Genomic DNA, 20,814 nt, shown 5'->3' on the forward strand with positions numbered 1-20,814 from the left:
ATAGCTGGAATAAGCCATTCCTCTGGACTTTGGGATTCTTCTTCTGGAACCTATCCTGGCATGGCTCCTACCAGTGAACTAAGGCAAAGCTGGACTTGGATGGGTTTAACCAGCAGCTATACATTTTTTGGATATATGGTGTAAAGATCTAATTTTTCAATAAGTACAGTTGTTTTGTGACTTTTTCAATAGTCTACTCTGTTGTGACGTATGGAATACTTTCAAAACGATGGCAGTATAGCACTAAGTATTCTCTCTAGGGCCCGGGATTCTATCATCCTAGAAGGAACACCTGAATAAAGAAACGTCCATTTTGACAAGTATACCTGAAAAATATATATATATATATATCTTCTCTCTAAGGCCTAATCCTACCCTTTATTCATAACATTTTAAACTCAACGAGTCTCAGGTTTCCGGTGACTTTTAATAAAGTTCAAAAGAGCAGCAGCTAAAATGTACATAGGTGTTTTATTTTCTATTTTAGTTCTTTCTACATTTTTGTTTTAGCAATTTATTCACTTAAATATATAGTAAGTGCTGATTACTTGTCAGACAGATCCAGGCACTTGGCCTACCACAATCAAAGAAACAGACAGAAATCACAGCCCCCATGAGATTTGCATTCTAGTAAACAAACATTATATAAAATAACACATAATTCCATAGACCTATAAAGTCTTAGGTATTACTATACTCAGTTTTCAAATGAGAAAATTAAGTGACTGGGCCCAAGACCTCACAGTGTTCTAAGGACAGAGCTAGAACTCAAATATGGTCTAATGATACCAAATCCTGATGTTATTCCACCTGGCTATAACACCTTTACATCACACACTAAACACTACGCAAAAGGAAAAAAAAGGCTATTTCATGAATCTAAATGAAATTATTTATACTTATATTATTCTCTACTTTTCTCTGAGGCTGGCAAATTCTCAAAGAGGTGCATGTAAACAAGCCTAACTGATAAACACTGGAAACTGATTCCAATTCATAGCTTTATATATTTTATATTATTAAAATATCTTTAATATTTAACATTTTATATGTTAAAATATCCTTAAATATTTTATTGGAGTATTATATATTAGCACTGATCATAAGTACACAGTCCAGTGAATTTTCATGTACTGAACACACCATTCTAACCAGCATCAAAACCTAGAAAATCACTATTCCCCCAAAATCCTTCTTCATGCCAACTTCCAGTCACTATACAAACCCCCAATGGTAACCACTATCCTCCGATTCGTTTTGTCTATTTTTAAATAACAGAATCACAAAGAATATACTTTTTAACATCTAACTTCTTTTTCTCAATATTATGTCTGTGAGATTCATCCATATTATGTGTAGTTAGAGATTATTCAATTTCGTTCAATTTATTTATCTTTTCTACTATTGGTTGAGATTAGAGTACTTGCTGCCATCGAGATTCTTATGCGGTCTTCTGCTGAATATTTCACATATTTTTCTTGAGTATACACCTAGGAGTGGCATTGCTGTTCGTAGGGCAGGTATATGTTCAGCTTTAGTAGGTAATGTCAGTTTTCCAAAGTGGTTACACTAATTTACTTTCTCATCAGCAATATTCGAGAATCCTAATTGCTCTAGGCTGTAAATATTTAAATTCAATGCCAAGATTCTTCAAAAATGAACACCGATGTATCTCTATGATACTCTCATACTACTTCATTTTACACAGAAATACAGATATGATTGGCCTATACTTTAAAAATAGAGATGATATAATAAATATATATACCTTAGTGTTTCCCACTATTAGCATTTTCTTTAAGGTGCTTCCACCTACCAACAGGATTATAAAATCTAGGTGGCAAAGAAATGTCAAGAGGTCTGGGATCCTATGCTGTCTATGACAAAATATATTAAGCAAACACTTCCAAACTGAATGTAACTAATCATTTGATTAGAGTGATGATAGCCTTTTTCTTCTTTTTCATTACCATATATCTGGGCATTCTTGAACTAACAAAGTACCTTCTCCTAGAATAAAAACAACTACATAATGCATAAAGACAAGGTACTAGGTAAGCAAAGTTTCTAGGGGATTGAATAATTGGTCTTTCTTAATCGTAGAAAGAGCTTGTGACTCCAACTTGCAAGGCCCAGTGAATCTATATTGTAAGCTAAATCTATTTCTGACAATTCATTTGCCTTTGATTTTAATAGAATGCCTATCAAAGAACTGGGAGCAGGCAAATACTTATCTATATTCCAATTCTGATAAATGGAATATTAAAAATGCTTAAGACCTTCCTTGTGCCATTTGGAACATGAATTTTCTTTGCTACTCATGCTCCAACTACAGACCATGAAATGACAGGGTCAAAATGATATTTCAGAAGACCAGTACATAATACATACTCAATAAAAGTTTAATGACTGGGGAAATAGATTACTTTTTAATGATAAGTGATATATATACACACAAGGAAACTCAGTGCTTTCCAGGTTAATTTCCAACCATGATTATAATAAAACTAAAAATAACTAAAAATAACTTTAATCATCTGGACTTCATGACTTTCAAAAATGCCTACTGGCTAAGTAGTACAATTACAGTTGCTGTGAAATTGCCTCTAAGAAGGATGTAAGATACACTCTTCATCTCCTATGACCTTAATATTTATTAGGGACTTAAATACAGCCAGTGCTAGATAACCAGCCCAGTCATGAAAGGAAAAAAACTAAGTCAAATATATCTGTTTGGCTAGTACATTCTTTTTTCTCCAGGCCTGACTTTCTCAAGGTGTACATCTGAGACCAACTGCTTCTGAATCTGAGCATCTTCGAAGGTACTTATGAAAAATGCATAGCCCTATTTGGGCCTCTCCTCAGACTTACTAATTCAAAATCCTTGGAGTAAGGCCAAGATATCTGCATTCTTAACAAGTGCTTAAAGTAAAGTTTGAGAATCACTGCTCAAATTGGAATTGGAGATACGTGGGAGGATTGGGGTAGATGAAGGAGACGTAGGAATAAACCAGGCTACATCATTCTTGGCTGCTATAAAAAAAAAAATCACATAATTCTGTTTCCCTCTTTTGAACTGACCATTATTCTAATTCTTATCTAAGTTGCGTTTTTAAAATAAAGATTCCTGGCCACATCTTAAACAGATTAAACTGAAATCTCCCACAGAAGAAATGAGGAGTAAATATTTCTGAGACAATATTCCTTAGTGTTCTAATGATCAAGAAAGTTTGAAACATTGTGGTAACTGGCATGCATTTTATTCAAATAATTAGTCTGGCTGCTAAGAGAGTTTAAACTTTGACTCTCAAATTTTCATTGGCTTTAATCACTTATCTCTTTATTGATCTTTTCTCATGGACAAAAACAAATGACACTTTTACACTGCCAATCCTCTTCATTTCTATAGCTGACTTTTTCTTCCTTTTTGTTTTTAAATCTTTCTTACTGGAGTAAACATACACATAGAAAATTGTACAAATCATAAAGTGAACATACTCAGGCAACCAACACCTAGATCAAGAAACGGACCACCAGCACTCAAGAAGGTCCTCTTCTTGTCATTACTACTCACCCCCCAACAATAATGCTAACCACTACCCAGATCAGTTTAACCCGCTTTTGAAGTTTATACAAATTGAATAATAGAATGTTCTTACTGGTATCCAGTAGTTTCTTTCACTCAACATTGAGCTTGTGAAATTAATCCATGCTGTTGTATATATATACAGTTGTCTCATTCTTTTTTTTGTATTTTTTGTAATAATGTACCACAATTAATGCATTTATTGTCCTGTTGTTTCCATTTTGGGACTATTACTAAGCACAGTTATGCACATTCTTGTGCATCTTGATGAACATATAGATTCATTTCTGTTGGTTATAGACCTAGAAATGGAATTGCTAGTCAGAGGATAGCTGTATATATAGCTTTATAGTTCTACTACCAAACATGTTTCCGAAGTGGTAGAACTTCCAACAGTAGAGGAAAAGAACCTCAGTTCCTCCCATGCTTGGTACTGCCTCTCTTTTCACTTTAACTATTCTTTGTGGTTTTCACTTGCATTTTCTATGGTTGGTTTCCAAACTTTTTCCCTTAGGATCCAAATTATTTCACAGCTCTATGCTTCGCAGTCTATGCTAGTCCCTGGACCCCAAACATCTAAAGTTTAAGTTCCTAGATCAATTTAGCCACACAGAAGATAGTAAGCTCCCTCTAAAATAAATTAACCTAACTCCATTTTACTTTAGTTATATAAGCAGAGGCAGAAACAGTTATTATCAGCACTCACACCTAACTTCAGCATCCCTAAAAATTGAAAGAGAAAAAAAAAAGGTTGGGGGACCTAAATGTTGCTAACTCACATACAGTAAACAATTTCTTCACCAAAGAATGATGCTGGGTTGTGGAGAATACTGAATAGGCATACAGGAATACCAAGTATTCAGTTTTTTTATATTCTTCCTGGTTGCAAAATCTACCAACAAAAATTCATTTTCAGTAATGGCTCAATATCTATACTATTTAGCCAATGTATTTGTGAAAGCAATATGATGTGAAATTGAAGTTGTAAAACTTTTTTTAAGAGAAGAAATATAATTTACTCAAGGAAGGTGAGCTAACAATATTATTCAAGACTCTGGTGTTATTTTTCATTTTCCCTGTATGCTATTTTGTCTCTAAAAATGAAGCATAGATTTAGCTAGAAATGTAACTCTTAAAAAGGATTCTGTCAGAAATTACCAGCCCACTAATGAGACATATCCAAGCCACTGAGGTAGACAAAGGACTGAAAAAGATTGCTGGTTGTAAGAGAATCATGGCTGAGTGAGAATTTATTTATTTATTTATTTTTTTAAAGCAAAACAGAATTTCAGATTTACGTACTGCCAGAATATTTCCCCTTGGCACTTCAAAGATAGATTGAATTGGAAAAAGAAAGAACATTTTGTGTCCTCCCCCATGGTTTGGTAACCTTAATGCTGACTGGGGCTGTAGCAGTTTGCAGGGATGGGGCTAATTTGAGAGTGAGGAATGATACAGCTAATTCATTCCCTCAGGCAGAAGTTGAAATGACTGTTTAGAAAGAGATTTAAGGAAAAAGTCACTCACACAGAAAAATGTATGTTACTTTTTAGAAAAGCCTACATTTTCAATGTATAATATTTCCTTGCCCCCATGCCAAAATAACTAAACCAATGTTATTTAAAGATTAATTAAATTAGATTGGGAGAAAGTTCACTAAGGTTTATATAACATAAAACCATATAATAATTTTTTTCTAATTATAAAGATTTCATGTTTGAACAAACACCTTTCTTCTAAGCTGCTGAACATATTCAGAGGTAAATTAAACTATTTGAGTAAGTTGAGCAATTACAACAAATTAGACAACAGCCTCACTTGCTCCTTAAACCACAAAATCTTCATGAATGCTTTGCATTGACCCACAAATAGAACAATAAGAAGGATGTTAAAAGGTACTGTCAAAGGAACTGAATGCTAAATGCTGCAAGCTTTGTCTAAATCCATCTAAATAAAGGCGACAAATTGCCATGTCATGCATTGGGGAACCTTTCTTGTAAAGACCTGGGCAATAATGAGATCCTTTGGCCTTCTGCAGTGTCAGATCATATCAAATTCAAATGAGCAAACTCTAACCTGAATATATTCATTTCTTAAGTAATCATCTATTTCTTTATAAAACTGATCAAAATACTCTTTCATTCCACTGTTTTCTCTAGAAGAAAGGTAATATAAATCATATAAAGGTAACACAAAAATATGCTTAGTACTCCACCAACTAGCTAAAAGTCCTTATAAAACATTACTTCTCTCTTCTCCTAATGCATTTCTAATGGATACATTATGCCTTATGACAGTGTTTTCTAAACTTCAGAATTTGGCAGTCCTAAATATGTGCTCTAGTAACCCAGAAGCCAATAGTAGGAGAATGGGAAATAATGTTTTGCCAGTGTTCAACTATACAATGCATAATCTCTCTCTCCTTACATATGTTATTCATAATAAAGAGGGAGTGTCTACAGAGAGCTTACCACATAGAATTAGAACTTTTGATTATAATTCTAACTTGTTTATATTTGTTATACAGATATAATATCTGGAATGAATATTCCCTTTTCCATCCAAATATCTGGCATAATCTGAATACAAAAGTGATTTATTGAATCCTTGCTGCTTCTGAAGCCAGCTACATAAACAGGCTTTCAAAAATTGTCAGTCAGCTGACAATACACTTTAAAGGAAGAGCCAACCATCAAAATAATTAACAACAAGGACAGCACAGGCACTGCCTAATCAGAATAAATACCCAGCCAATCAAAATGGTCATCACCATAAATAACAAGTATGGCCATGCTAGCATGTTCTGGCTGAAGAGTGATCCCATTAAAACACGTCATTCTAACAGTCACTGAGATATGTTGACCTTCAATAAGCTATAGCAGGGCACATGCATGCACACAAGCCAACACAAATCTCTAACTTGTTTTTCTTCTTTTATTTTTATACAACACTGTATCATTGACATTTGGACATCCTCCACATCCCATTAAATACGGATCTAGCTCATTCTTTTTAATACTATCAAAATATCTCAATGCACAGTATCCTCTATTGGTAGACCATTCATCTATTGATGGATATTTAAGCCTTTTTCAGTTATTCCAACAAATAAAATAGCAGTGCACATCATTTATACATATATATTTATGTACTAATACTTTCTAATTTTTAACTCTCAAATATTCTGACAATTAGGATTGCTAAAGCCAGATGTGGTGGCACACACCTGTAGTCCTAGCTACTAGGGAGTCTGAGGCAAAAAGATCACTGGAGCCCAGGAGTTCTAGGCTTCTGTGTGCAATGATCATGCTTATAAATAGTCACTGCACTCCAGCTTGGGCACAATAACAGGACCCCACCTCGAAAAAAAAAATTAGAATTGCCGAGTCAAAAGTTATGTATTTGTCTTTTTAACTGATTATGTGAGATTGCTTAAAAAAGACATTGCGACAATTTATACTATTAGAATTCCTATGCTCCTAAGGATTACATATGGTAAGTGTTAATGCTATGCTGTGGTTTGGGTTCCCTGGAAAATAGCCCTTTAGAATTTCCAGTCTACAGACAAAGAGGTTGGACTTTCTTATCTTACACCATGAGTAATTGCTGGCAGGCCATCCTCAGGGAGAAGCCATAATCTTAGGCAAGGCAGCTCTCTCTGAGGAAAATTCTTAGAGAAGGAATCAGCTAAAAATTATTGCCTGACCAAACTCTCAGCAGACAGGAGAGTGTTTCAGTCCTAAAGGGGAATCTGACTAATCTTACGGTTGAAAACTATATCTTGTTGCTTTAGTGTAAATTGTTGCAATGTCTTTTTAAAGCAATCTCACATAATCAGTTAAAAAGACAAACACATAACTTTTGACTCAGCAATCCTAATTGTTTTTTTCGAGGTGGGGTCCCATTATGCTGCCAAGCTGGAGTGCAGTGGCTATTTATAAGCATGATCATAACATACAGAAGCCTAGAACTCCTGGGCTCCAGTGATCCTCCTGACTCAGTCTCCCCAGTAGCTAGGACTACAGAAACACAAATTTCTCTGAATACTAATGCAGAAGCATATTTTCATGTTTATTGACCATTTGGAATTTGTCTTCTGTAACATGCTTGTTCATGCCCTTTGCCCATTTTTCTTTTGATCATTTGGTTTTTCATTTTCCCTTTGTAGGAACTCTTTGTATGTTATGGAAAAGAAACCTATATTTATCACGAGTTACAAATATTTGCCCAGTATATCATTTGTCATCCCGTTTATCTATTTTTTGTTAAATGTATCAAGGTCCTAGAAGGAAATAGATAGTACACTCAAAGGCTTTTAACTTTGAGTGAAAGGAATTAAAAAAAGGAGCCATGTCCAAAGATGCAGGAAGATTAAAGGAATCAACAAATGTTCTAACAATAAGAAAATGCTGTCTCAACCTCTAGGTCTTAGCGGTAAAAAGAAAGGAAGGAACTAAACTCCGCTGAGCTGGATATATGGAAAAGGACGGGCCCAGATGATACATTCCATAAAAGTAGCCCCTTGGGTCATGGAGCAAGCCAAAGACAGGCAGAGGGGATTTAGAGTAAGAGGAGAGTAAATGAAGAATAATCAACACATCATATAAAATGTTTAACCTTTTATGTAGAAGAAAATTTCAACATTTTAAAAAAACTTTAATAACATTGTTATGTTAGCACGATTTAAAAATACTGTTGTTGACAAATTTTAATTTTAGAATAGTTTAAGACTTGTAAGAACCAACTGTTGATACATGCAAAAATCTGAAGGAATTTTCTGAGATTCATGCTGAGGGGAAAAAAGCCAATCCCAAAGGTTTACATTATATTATTCTATCTATATAACATTCTTGAAATGACAAAAGGTTGCAAGAGGGGCAGGGTGGGAGGGAAATGAATGTAGCTACAAAAGGAAAACAAGAGGAATCCTTGTGGTGATGAAAGTGTTACTTTTTAAAAAATGATTTTTTACATTTTTATAGATTTAGGAGTGTAAGTTCAGTTGTGTTACACGGATATAGAGCGTAGTGGTAAAGCCTGGGCTTTTGGTGTTCCTATCACCCAAATAGTGCATATTGTACTCAATAGGTAATATTTTATCCCTGGTCCCCTTCCTACCTTCCCATCTTCCCACCCTTTGGAGACCACAATGTCTAGTATTCCACTCTGCATATCCATGTATATCCATTGTTTAGCTCCCACCTGTAAGTGAGAACATGGTTTTTGACTTTCTGTTGCTGGGTCATTTCAGTTAGGATAATGGTCTCCAGTTCTTTCCATCTAGCTGCAAAAGACATGATTTCATTCTTTTTTATGGCTGAGTAGTATTCCATGGTACATATATGCCATATTTTTATCCAGTCATTCCTCAGTCAACATTGAGGTTGATTCCATGACTTTGCTTTTGTGAACGGTGCTGCAATAAACAGATGAGCCCAGGAATCTTTTTGATATAATGATTTATTTTCCTTTGCGTACATACCCAGAAGTAGGATACTTGGATATTATGACAGTTCTATTTTTAAATCTTTGAGAAATCGCCACAGTTTTCCCAAGGGGTTGCACAATTTACCTTCCCACTGACCATGTATAAGAATTTTCTTTTCTCTACATCTTTGCCAACATGTATTGCTTTTGACTTTTTAACAGCTATTCTGACTGTTGTTAAATGGTATTGTGGCTTTAATTTGCATTTCCCTGATGATTAGTGACGTTGAGCATTTTTTCATGTTTGTTGGGTGTTTGTATGTCTTCTTTTGAAATATGTCTGTTCATGTCCTTTGCCCACTTTTTAACAGAGTTATTTGTTTTTTTCTTGTTGAGTTGTTTGAGTTCCTTGTAGATTCTGAATATTAGACCTTTGTCCAGATGCACTGTTTGCAAATATTTTCTCCCATTCTATACGTTGTCTTTTTTACTCTGTTAATTATTTCTTTAGCTGTGCAGAAACTTTTGCATTTAATTAAGTCTAATTTTTCTGTTTTCATTTTTGTTGTTTTTCTGAGGACTAAGTCATAAACTCTTTGCCTATGCTTAAGCCAATGTCCAAAAGAGTTTTCCTAGGTTTTCTTCTGGGACTTTTATTGTTTTGGGTCTTACATTTAAGTCTTTAGTCCATATTTAGTTAATTTTTATATATGGTACAAGATAGGGGCCCAGTTTCATTCTTCGGCATATGGCTCTCCAATTTTCCCGGCACCATTTATTGAACAGGATGTTCGTTCCCCAGTGTATATCTGTGTCGATTTTATCAAATATCAGGCAGTTGTAGGTATGTAGCCTTATTTTTGGGTTCTCTATTATGTTCCATTGATCTGTGTCTAGTTTCATACCAGTACCATGCTGTTTTGGGTACTATACCTTGCAGTATAGTTAGAAGTCAAGTAATGTAATACCACCAGCGTTATCCTTTTTGCTTAGGATTGCTTTCACTATTCAGGCTCTCTTTTTATTCCACATGAATTTTAGGATTGTTTTTTCTAATTCTGGGAAGAATGGTGTTGGTAATTTGATAGGATTGCATAGCTTGACTGCCAATGTTAATAACCAGGGAGTGATACTGAACTATAGCTTTGCAAATGAAAAACTAGAATTTACCTGAAAAGAAATAGAACTTATAAAAAAAAAAGAACCAAATAGAAATTATAGAATTGATATTGAACTGTAATTCTGAAAATGTTATCATTGGAGGAAACTGAGTAAAGCATAAATGGGATCTCATTATTCCTTACAACTGCATATGAACCCACAATTACCTCAAAATGAAAAGTTTAGCTATTTTTTTTTTTCTTTTTAAAAAGAGTAACTGTCAAACTCCTTGGTGTAGTGTGGCACCATTTTATGAACCTACCCACAATGAGAGATCCAGTTTCTCTGCACTCTCACCAGACTTTGGTACTGTCAGCATTTTTCAATCTTAGCCACTCTAATAGATGTGTAGCGGTGCTTATTACTGTTAACGTTTAAATATTTTACTTATTAAAATAATGAGGACATTTTTCTAGATCTAAAATAAATTCCATTCCCTTTTGGAGACGTTCCTTCTCCCCTGCATATTACCATACTCTTGTGTCTTTTTTGTTTTGGACTTGGCTTCCTGGAAACTTGTGTAAGAACTGTGCCCCATGCAAGGGATTAATGTACCCTAGCTTCGTGCTGCCAGTCAGTCATACAGGCAGAGGAGGAGGGAACAACCTGGGGAAGATGCTCCTGGAAAATCAATTAGGAGTGCTGGAATGTGAGGCAGGATTGAGCTCAATTCCACCCTACTCCTGCAACGGTAAGGTCTACAGTCTAATCTAGCCCAAGTAAGGCTGTGACTGCAGGTCCTGACTCATTTTATGCCAATATGCTGAGATAAATGGTAAATCAGATCCAGGATGAATGGGGCAGACACAGAGCTCAGAAAGCTCGGACCAGACCACACCAAATTTCTGTAAGTTCATATTAAGCAAGGCAAAAGAGCACAAAACCAGAATCTAGCATATCCCCAGAAGAGGACGGGCAAGAACAGGGCAGGCAACAAATCCAGAGAAAGATTTTCCTCTAGAATCCCTGACTCTGAGGGGAAAGAAAGAATGAGAAAGGATGGAAGCAACCCAGGAAGCCAAGAGACCCAGCAAGAAGGAGGAGAGCAGACCCATTCATTTTTAAATTTAACCAATTTAGGGTCTAGGATGATTGACAATCTCACTTCTTATTTCCATAAGAAGGACATTCATCCAATAGATAGTTGGATACCAATTTCAAACAGTAGAAAGATGACCCAGGGTTGCAGCATATAGGCCTCATGTTTATTGCCAACTACAGTTGCTATCCCTAACAAATGTTTTGTGGCACAATCATCCTTTTGTTAAATGTTACTTAACAATTTTTAAAAATTGTTAAGTAATTAACAAATCAACAAAATATATAACAAAATAATAACAAAAATTATATCTATACTCTTTTTGTGTAAAACTCCTCACCTTCTTTTTGGTTGTAGGTAGATGTACAAACAATAAATATACCAACTTAAGATCATGTTGAATTCAAAAGAAGAAGCAAGCTACATATTTGTATAATGGTATAATAGGTTTTACTAGGAAGTGAATTTGACTCTACTTAAATATTTAGACAAAATGACATTTTTTTATCACTGCAAAAAAATAATGCTTGAGAATGTTCTATTTCCAAGTCTCTTTACATGTAGACGAGATCATGAAAAGAGCAGATGTTTCAAAATTATGGCCATTGGTTTTACATCTCAAATCCCAAGACATTAAAAAAGTGGTTTTTCTGCCAAAACGTCTATCCAATCATGATGCCTTTTGCTCGTCCAGAGACATAGGTTCTATTTAGACTATCCAGATGGCAGTAGAGTAACGTGTTTCCTGTTCAACAGTAAGTTGTTGATTATTGCTAAGGACTATTAAAGTTAAAAAAGAAATAAAAAGATTATGGCTCATATTCTGCCTTATTTATTTTTCTGATCTCAACTTGGAATTATGATTAGAATATTTTCTTGGTATGTTTCTCATACCAATTGTTTCAGCTCTTTTAACTGACTGCAAAGTTCATTCTTTATGTATGACATGCAGAGTACAGTTTAAGCCGTAATAGAAAAGAGGTAGCACTAGAGATTATGCTTCAAAGCATAGTTTTCCTATTATGTGATAGATTTCAGTTTGTCAGTTTCAAGTAATTCACATGAAATAGTTTATGTGTTTAAACTGTTGTGGTGTTTCTTCCTCATGAATACAATAGCTACAAGTGAAACATATGCAAACTGAGATAATAATACCATCAAAATTTACAGTATCTCTTAGGTATTAGAAAAGCAAATAAAAAGTTTACCCCCCAAATGAACAATGAAATCTCCTATAGAATCCTGTACTGTATTGAAAATAAAAATGTAACATTTGTATACCCTGCTCCCAAACCTAACATAGAGATGAAAGTCATTTTCTTAACATGCAAAAGCTCATGACAATAGAAATTATTGGGATACAAAAAGGTATTTCACAAATTATTTCAAAATATTTTCCTAAGCTCACAGTGGTTTCTACTCCACAATCTTAAGGGAACTTAAGAATGAACTAAAATTTCTCAAAAATCAACACATTTAAAAAGAAAAATTTGAAAAAGGTAGTCTTCTAATCAGGTTACAAATCTAAAAATAAACGTAATAAAATGCTGCTAAATAATATTACTTTAGATTATAAACAATTGTTCATATACAATTTACATAGAAATTATAACAATACAGGTGTTCTTTGGTATGCACGCAGTATTACAAATTCTCCACACACCTCTATCTAGACACTACCACACTGTAAGTCTCCCAGAGTCTAGGTGTCAATCTATCTGAACAATATCTTAATTATTGCATATAACAATAAAGCAATAAAACTTTATTTGGATCTGACAGTCCATCTGTTAAAGCTCCTGTCATATCAAATGAATGAAAATAAATCAAACATTATTTCATAAAAATAGTTTCTGAGTTTCCTAGTATATTAATAAGGTCAAATTCTAAAGTCTATTAATAAGAGATAAATTAAGAGGTAAAAAGGTAAATTAAAATTCAATATATTTTATTAGTTTATTTCCTGTTGTTATATAAACTTTGGAAATAAATGACTCTGTGAAATTAGTGCTAAAGTAAGTGTTGGCATTTCCTAGAAATCAATTAACACTGTCCACAGGTAGCAGTAACAGGATAGGTAAAATATGACAAACTCTTATGTTCATAGGTCTACTGGAGGATGCAGAAAACATGTATAACAATATTCTCAAGAAAATCACTTCAGAAAAGTTTTCTTTGTGATATTCAAACATGAAATGCATTACTATCTAAAATAATAAAGCTAAGGAATAATCATTAATAAAATGAGTTATGACATTTTAAAATTTCCTATTTTTCCCTTTTCTTATCTCTTTGAATCCCAGAAATAGGCTGTACTTTCTTATATCCAACCACATATGATTTGGTGAGGCAGCCACAGAATGATGTCTGTATCGAAATATTCTAGAGGTTAGTTTTTAATCCTATCTTTAGTGCCTGTATATCCAGGCAGGTATATACACATGTGTGCTCGTGTGTGTGTGAGTGTGTGTGTACATTAAGTACTGTCATTCATTCCGAAGAAACAAAGTGTGACTAGCAAGCAAGTCTTTCTTTCTGCTGAGCAGCTGCAAAAATTCATGCTTTTAACATATTTAAAATTATTTTAATAAAACTCTAATTATTCTACTGTTAAAAGGTCTATGTAGAAAATTCTTTTAAATGGATAGCAAGTTCTTGTCCCCTTTTGTGTCCTCTCAAAATCTTTGGCTGGTAAAAATGCACAGGTAAGATACTATTCAGAACTAAGCAGTAGAGCTTGAATACTTAAATATGTAAATATACATGCTATTAAACATTTTCACATTCAGGAGGTCAAAACAAAGATAAATGGGAATAGACAGAGAAAAGAAAAAGGACCAAATTGCAGCTTTATGTGTATCCCTGAGCCCTGTTTGACACCAGAGAGACAGAGAAGAGAAATGGTAGCAGCCATTACTGTCTCCATTTAATGACACAAGTAAAACCTCTGAGAATCCTGGTATTTCCCAAAGGGTATGTACAAGTCATGCACGATTCATATTGTTAGAAATTATTCCAGTCAACTTATAGAATGGAGCCTCTATTGTAAAAATTTGGAGGTCAGCCCTAAAATGATTTATGTATATAACTAAAGAAAAACTGTGAGAATTATAGTTACAGAACATAAAAATATTATAAGCTTTGAACATTTTAGTATCAATAAGTTATAAAGACAGAAAGTAGAGGGAGAACAAGTAGAAAAGCGTAAATGTGCTGATATTCTAATTTCATATACAGAGGTTAAAACATAATGCTTGAAACATCAAGTAATAGGAATTCGAGTATATAACCAAAATATATGAGCTACGTAGGTCTACTAACTTTATCCTCTTCCATAGTTGACCACTCTAGAGATTACTTGTTCTAGCAGATATGATTAAAATGTATAAGGTATTAAAACTGCTAGATGCTAGCTAGAATTCTTTTTATGTAAAATAAATTATTTGTGTAAATTAAATTCATATATTTTCATTTAGAAAAAAATATACTGTTAAACAAAACATTTAACATACATCCCTTAAAAAGTGTAAATTCAAAGAACACAATTTTTATACTTATGAGGTTCACAGACAGAGCAGGCAATTATATCTTCACTTGATAAATATTTCTAACAGGTAGTTTATTGCTACCAAATATAAATACCGAACTTTGCTTCTGCTTTTAAAGTTCATACTATCTCTTTAGGTAGAGATTTTCTCATCCGTATTAATTACTAAGAAATGCTGCCTTAGAACATATATGGTATCAAGAACATTACAACTCACGGAATTAAATTGATTCAGTACGTTTGTGAATCTGTGTGTCTCTGTGTGTGTTATAATATGAAGCTCAAAAAGGATCACATTACTGTTAAGTTCTATGATTACAGAATCATAAACCTTGTCTATTGGTATAAACACACACACACACACACACACACACACACACACACACACACACTTCAATACCTAATACAATATTGTATTTTGAGGATAAAAAGACAGAAGCAGCTCTTTCAGGAACGGAACTTAGTATAAGCATAAATATTTTAGTTTAGGCCATAATTAAAGACTATTATATGTGCAGTAAGGTTTAAAGAATTTAAGAAAATTGAGATGTAATGTTTCATTTTGCTTCACATATTTCGAGGCACCATTATTTGATGTGCACACATTTACAATAGTTATGTTTTCCTGATAAATTGTTCTTTTTATAATTATACAATGTCTCTCTTTAGCTCTAATAATGTTTCTTTGAAGTTTACTTTATCTGGTAAGAATAAAACAATATTTTTTCTTAAATTAATGTTCGCATGGTATATATTTTTCCATGCTTTTACTTTCAATCTACCTATATTTTTGTATTTGACACAAATTTTTTATAGACAGCTTATGGTTGGGTCATGTTTTTTATCTATTATGTCAAAATCTCTTTCAATTAGTGTATTTAGACCATTTACATTTTTAGCTTTATTGATTCACATACCAGGCCCTTTAAAAATACATGATTAGGCCGGGCGCAGTGGCTCATGCCTGTAATCCCAGCACTTTGGGAGGCCCAGGCGGGTGTATCACGAGGTCAGGAGATCAAGACCATCCTGGCTAACAAGGTGAAACCCCGTCTCTACTAAAAATACAAAAACTAGCCGGGCGAGGTGGCGGGCGCCTGTAGTCCCAGCTACTCGGGAGGCTGAGGCAGGAGAATGGCGTAGACCCAGGAGGCGGAGCTTGCAGTGAGCCCAAATCGCACCACTGCACTCCAGCCTGGGTGACAGAACGAGGCTCCGTCTCAAAAAAAAAAAAAAAAAAAACACACACACACACACAATTAAATGGTTTTTGTATGTTCACAGACTCATTCAACCATTACCACAATCAATTTCTGAACATTTTCTTCATCCCCCAAAGAAACTCACACCATTTGTATTCACTCCCTATTTCCCCCAACAATCAGTAATCTGCTTATGGCCTCTACAGATTTGCCTATTCTAGACATTTCATATAAATGGAATCATACAATATGTAGTCTTTTATGACTAGCTTTTTTTTTTTTTCATTCAGCATAAGTTTTCCAAAGTTCATTTATCTTGTATCAGGACTTCTTTCCTTTTTAAGCATGAACAATTTTCCATTTTATGGATATATTTTGTTTATCCATTCATAAGATGGTGGACATTTAACTTGCTCCATTTTGGGGCTATTATGAATAATACCAGTAAGAAAATTAATGTGCAAGTTTTTATGTAATTTTTTTAAATCTCTTGGGTATATACCTATGAGTAGAATTGCCAGCTAATATAGTAATTCTATATTTAACAATGTGATGAACTGCTATGCCATTTTTCACAGTGACCGCACCATCTTACAATCCCACCAGCAAAGGGTAAGTGTTCTAGTTTCTCCTTATCCTAGTCAACAATTCTTATTATCTGTCTTTTTTGATAATAGCTATCCTAGTGAATGAAAGTTGTTTCTCATTGTGGTTTTGATTACATTTCCCTGAGAGCTAATGATGTTCAGCATCTTTTCATGTGCCTATTAGCAATTTGAATAACTTATATGGAGAAATACCTATTCAGAACCCTTGCCTAAGCCAAAATTGTGTTATCTGTGTTTTAATGAATGAGGTATAAGAGTACTTTATGTATTTTGGATACAAGTTTCTTAACAGATGTATGCTTTACAAATATTTTCTCCCATTCTGTGACCTGTATTTTACTTTCTTTATGGTGTGATTTGAAGCAAAAAGTTTCAATTTTGATAAAAGTCCAGTGTATGTATCTTTCTTTTTGTTGTCAGTGCTTGTACTTTTGGTATCATATCTAAGACTTCATTGCACAAGGTCGTGAATTTTACACCTATGATTTCTTCTGAGAGTTTTATAGCTTTAGTTCTTCCACTTAGATCTATGATCCATTTGGAGTTAATTTTTATATATGGTGTAAGGAAGGGATCTAACTTCATTCTTTTGCATGTGGATATCCAGTTGGCCCAGTACCATTTGTCAAAAACACTATTCTTTCCCCCATTGAATTGTCTTGGCACTCTTGTTGCAAATCAATTGGCCATCAATGGAAGGCTTTATTTCTGGACTCTTAATTCTATTCCATCAATCTATGTGCTTATGCTTAGGCCAGCCCCATGTTGTCTTCATTACCATAGTTTTACAGTTTTAAAATCAGAAAGTCTAAGTATTCAAACTTGGTTCAAAACTGTTTGAACTACCCTGGGTTCCTTGCATTTCAATAGATTACTTATATTTAAAGTAATAAAATTGGGTTTATTGACATATTAGGGCTTAAGACTGTCATTTTATTAGTTGTTTTCTCTTTGTTTCCTCAGTTTCTCTTTTCTTACTTTCCTTTGGGTGACTTGATCATATTAAAAATTTCTATCTTGATTTCTTTATCTTTTTAAAAGTATATTGCTTTGTATAGTTTTCTTAGCAGCTGCTCTAGAAAATAACAATATACCCAGGTAATTCATCAAGTCTAATAGTATTAACATACGGGAATGACGGGACCAATTTCTGTTTAGCACCACTGAAATCACAGAGAGGGTAAGATGTGAGTTTTCCAGTGGTGTTTGGCAGATACTGCCAACAATTTTCTGGTGTAAAGCCACCCTTCACCTGGTCCTTTGCCTAAAGAAAACAGGACTTTCTTGGAGCTTCTTTATCTGTACTTTCTGGCAGTTCTGGCAGTTTGGAGGCTTCTGTAGCACCTAGCTCAGGATACATGACAGATAACACAAAAATTCAAGGAACTCACTGCTTTGTAGTTCAAGTTCCAAAAATTCCTAGCAGTTCACCCTCTTCTTTTGATCTTTGAGAGACTGCCTTACCATCTTCATAGTATTATATCCAGAAATTTTTAGTTATAAAGGAGAGAACCCAGAAGGAATGACGCTACTCCATTTTAGTGGAACTGAAAGTAATATTTCATTTTAGTATTAAAAAATGCCTATTTGTGTCCTTAGACCTTCACTGATACACTCTGATGTTTCTATCCATATCTTAGAGGGTTTGACTATTTGGGTGAAGGTCCCAAATTATTCCTTTTGTTGTTCATATGCAGGCAAACATTCATTTATATTTATCTAAAAGTAATTGTAAACATTTGAAAATAATTATATGGTTAAGTCACTTCAATTAGTTAAAACAGTTGAATGAGAACACAACAGAATATTTCAAGCAACAGCTGAGTAGAAGATTTTAATCTCATCACAACTGATGTCAGCGTTCTACCTGAGGCAAAACTAATTGCAGCAGCTTCCGCCCACAGCCCCACCTCACCACATACTCACACCAGATAACCATGCAAAAGAAAATGCATGAATAAAGGGAGAGTTTTCATTTGCACCTTTACTGTCATGTATAAGCTAGAGTACAATGTCCCCCATGTACCTAACAGAAAGTGTCCATGCCCTTTCCCAGGCCTCTCCTTAGTGCCAACATCTGGGATGGAATGCTGGCTGGATGTGCTATTTTATGGGAACAAAAGGAATATAAATTTCTTCAGGGAGGATGAACCTAATTTAGAATCTCAGGTGAACCTTGAGTAAGTTACTTAACATCTCAGAACCTCGGTTTCCTTGTCTATAACATACAGGCTCCGGGAGCTTTTAATTCTCTTGAAGAATTAAATGAAAGTATGTACCTCTCAGAGCCAGTACCTGGCTCAGAAAATGCTAAATAAGTATATATTTGAGCCCCTGATTTGGCACTGACAAAATAGTGGAACTGGAGGAGCTCACATAACTCAGGAACACCAGAAATGGTTTAAATTAGAATTCCCCCAAATTCTACTAGAATTTTAAAAGAATATATTCTACTACTAGAATTTGGGGGAATTCTAATTTAAACCTATATATTCTTTTAATTGTTGTGGGTACATAGTAAGTGTATATGTTTGTGGAGTACATGAGATGTTTTGATATGGGCATATACAAAGTAAAATAATCACATCATGGAGAATGGGGTATCCCTCCCCTCAAGCATTTATTCTTTGGGTTACAAACAACCCAATTACACTCTTGTAGTTTTTTTTTTTTTAAATATATAATTGAGTCATTGTTGACTATAGTCACCTTGCTGTACTAGCAAATCGTATGTCTTATTCATTCTTTCTGGGTTTTTTTTATACCCACTAACCATCCCCCCCACCTCTAACCTATATATTTGAAGGAAGTAAGTCTCCCCAAAATATTAAAACAAACAAAAAACCTGGGTCTCAAAACACACATGCATTTAATATGAGTAGATATAAAAATTTAAACTCTCCTGATAAATCTTTCCTTACAGGTGATCAGATTTCAAGTATACTTTTTCTAAAAATACATTCAGGGACAAATGTTAAGAACTTTTATTTTAATTCTGTACTATTTTCCCCCTGAGAGTTGTTAAAGGACTAAAAGGAATTTTAAAATAATGTTTAGAAAATGTAAAGATTCTCTCATACATATCTCTTAGGCACAAGTGGCAGAATTCAGATAATTCAGTACATACTCATCCCTCCCTTTTCCCCAGTGCTCTCTGAAAACTGGAGGGTAGTTTGGGGTTAAGTGAAGTTTCTGAAGATGAAACAACTGTCATAAGTTCTACTGTTTTGGCCTACAGAGCCATGGGAGCACTTGAAACGATGATTCCAGTTTATCAAATATAATGTTCTCCAAAAGAGTAAGTCAGATTCTCCAGGTTAGAATTCTGGAATTCTCACCACAGATGGGTTGCACAGCCCTGGCAAATCACTTAGCTGTCTGAGCTTCCGTCTCCCAGCTAAGTGGCGACAGCAGCACAGCACATTACACCACATTCAGTAAGAATTTTCTCATCTAGCCTGACCACACCCTTCAGAGTCAAAGGAAATGTCAGCCGTCATTACTGACCTCTTAAGGACAGAGAAATGAGGGTTCTGAAAATATTGGTTTTCAGAAATATTGGTTTTTGGGAAAATATTGGTTTCCCAAAGGGTGATATACAAATCATAGATGATTCATAGGCAACCTTGGAGAAAGGAGAACTACTGACTTTGAGGAATGAAGAGAAAAACTGGCAAAAGAGAGGGACATGGGGGAATAACTGAATCCCCAAATAATAGCAGCTAGCAAATATTAAGCTGGCAAATGAAGGGATTAAAAAGGAGCAAAACAGCTGTAGAAGACCTGGGAAATGACCCCTTCAAGAAAGTTGAGTTCTATGCACAGCTGATTCATAATGCCTTTGAGGGCCGGAATTTCAACACTGAATAGTAACTTAAACTCTGTGATAAATGGAAAACCATGCTCAGAATTTTGAAATATCGTAGACCATGGAAGGAAACAGAGTAGAAGGAAAGTTCCCTGATTTCTTACTTCAAAATGGACCAGGTCCTACCTATTGTAAGGCCTACTTTGATGGTCATTATCCAGCTTCCCATGACCTAGGACTCTAAATTCCACTTCTGTAGGTTTGGAGTAGGTGCAATCATGCACTATATAACAACGTTTTGATCACTGATGGACTGCATATACAAGGTGGTCCCATAAGATTATAGTGGAGTTGAAAAGTTCCCATTGCATAGTGATGCCATAGCCATCATAACATCATAGCACAATGAATGATGCTGATGTAAACAAACCTACTG

General features: G+C 34.5%; 1 protein-coding gene across 4 annotated transcripts in view; it reads right to left on the reverse strand.

The window, feature by feature from the left end:
- Nucleotides 1–20,814, reverse strand: part of MACROD2 (mono-ADP ribosylhydrolase 2) — a 2,180,049-nt gene that overhangs the window by 1,522,867 nt on the left and 636,368 nt on the right. The gene's annotated exons all lie outside the window — the stretch shown is intronic.

This window comes from Rhinopithecus roxellana, chromosome 13, assembly GCF_007565055.1.
Source record: "Rhinopithecus roxellana isolate Shanxi Qingling chromosome 13, ASM756505v1, whole genome shotgun sequence".
Classification (NCBI taxonomy): domain Eukaryota; kingdom Metazoa; phylum Chordata; class Mammalia; order Primates; family Cercopithecidae; genus Rhinopithecus; species Rhinopithecus roxellana.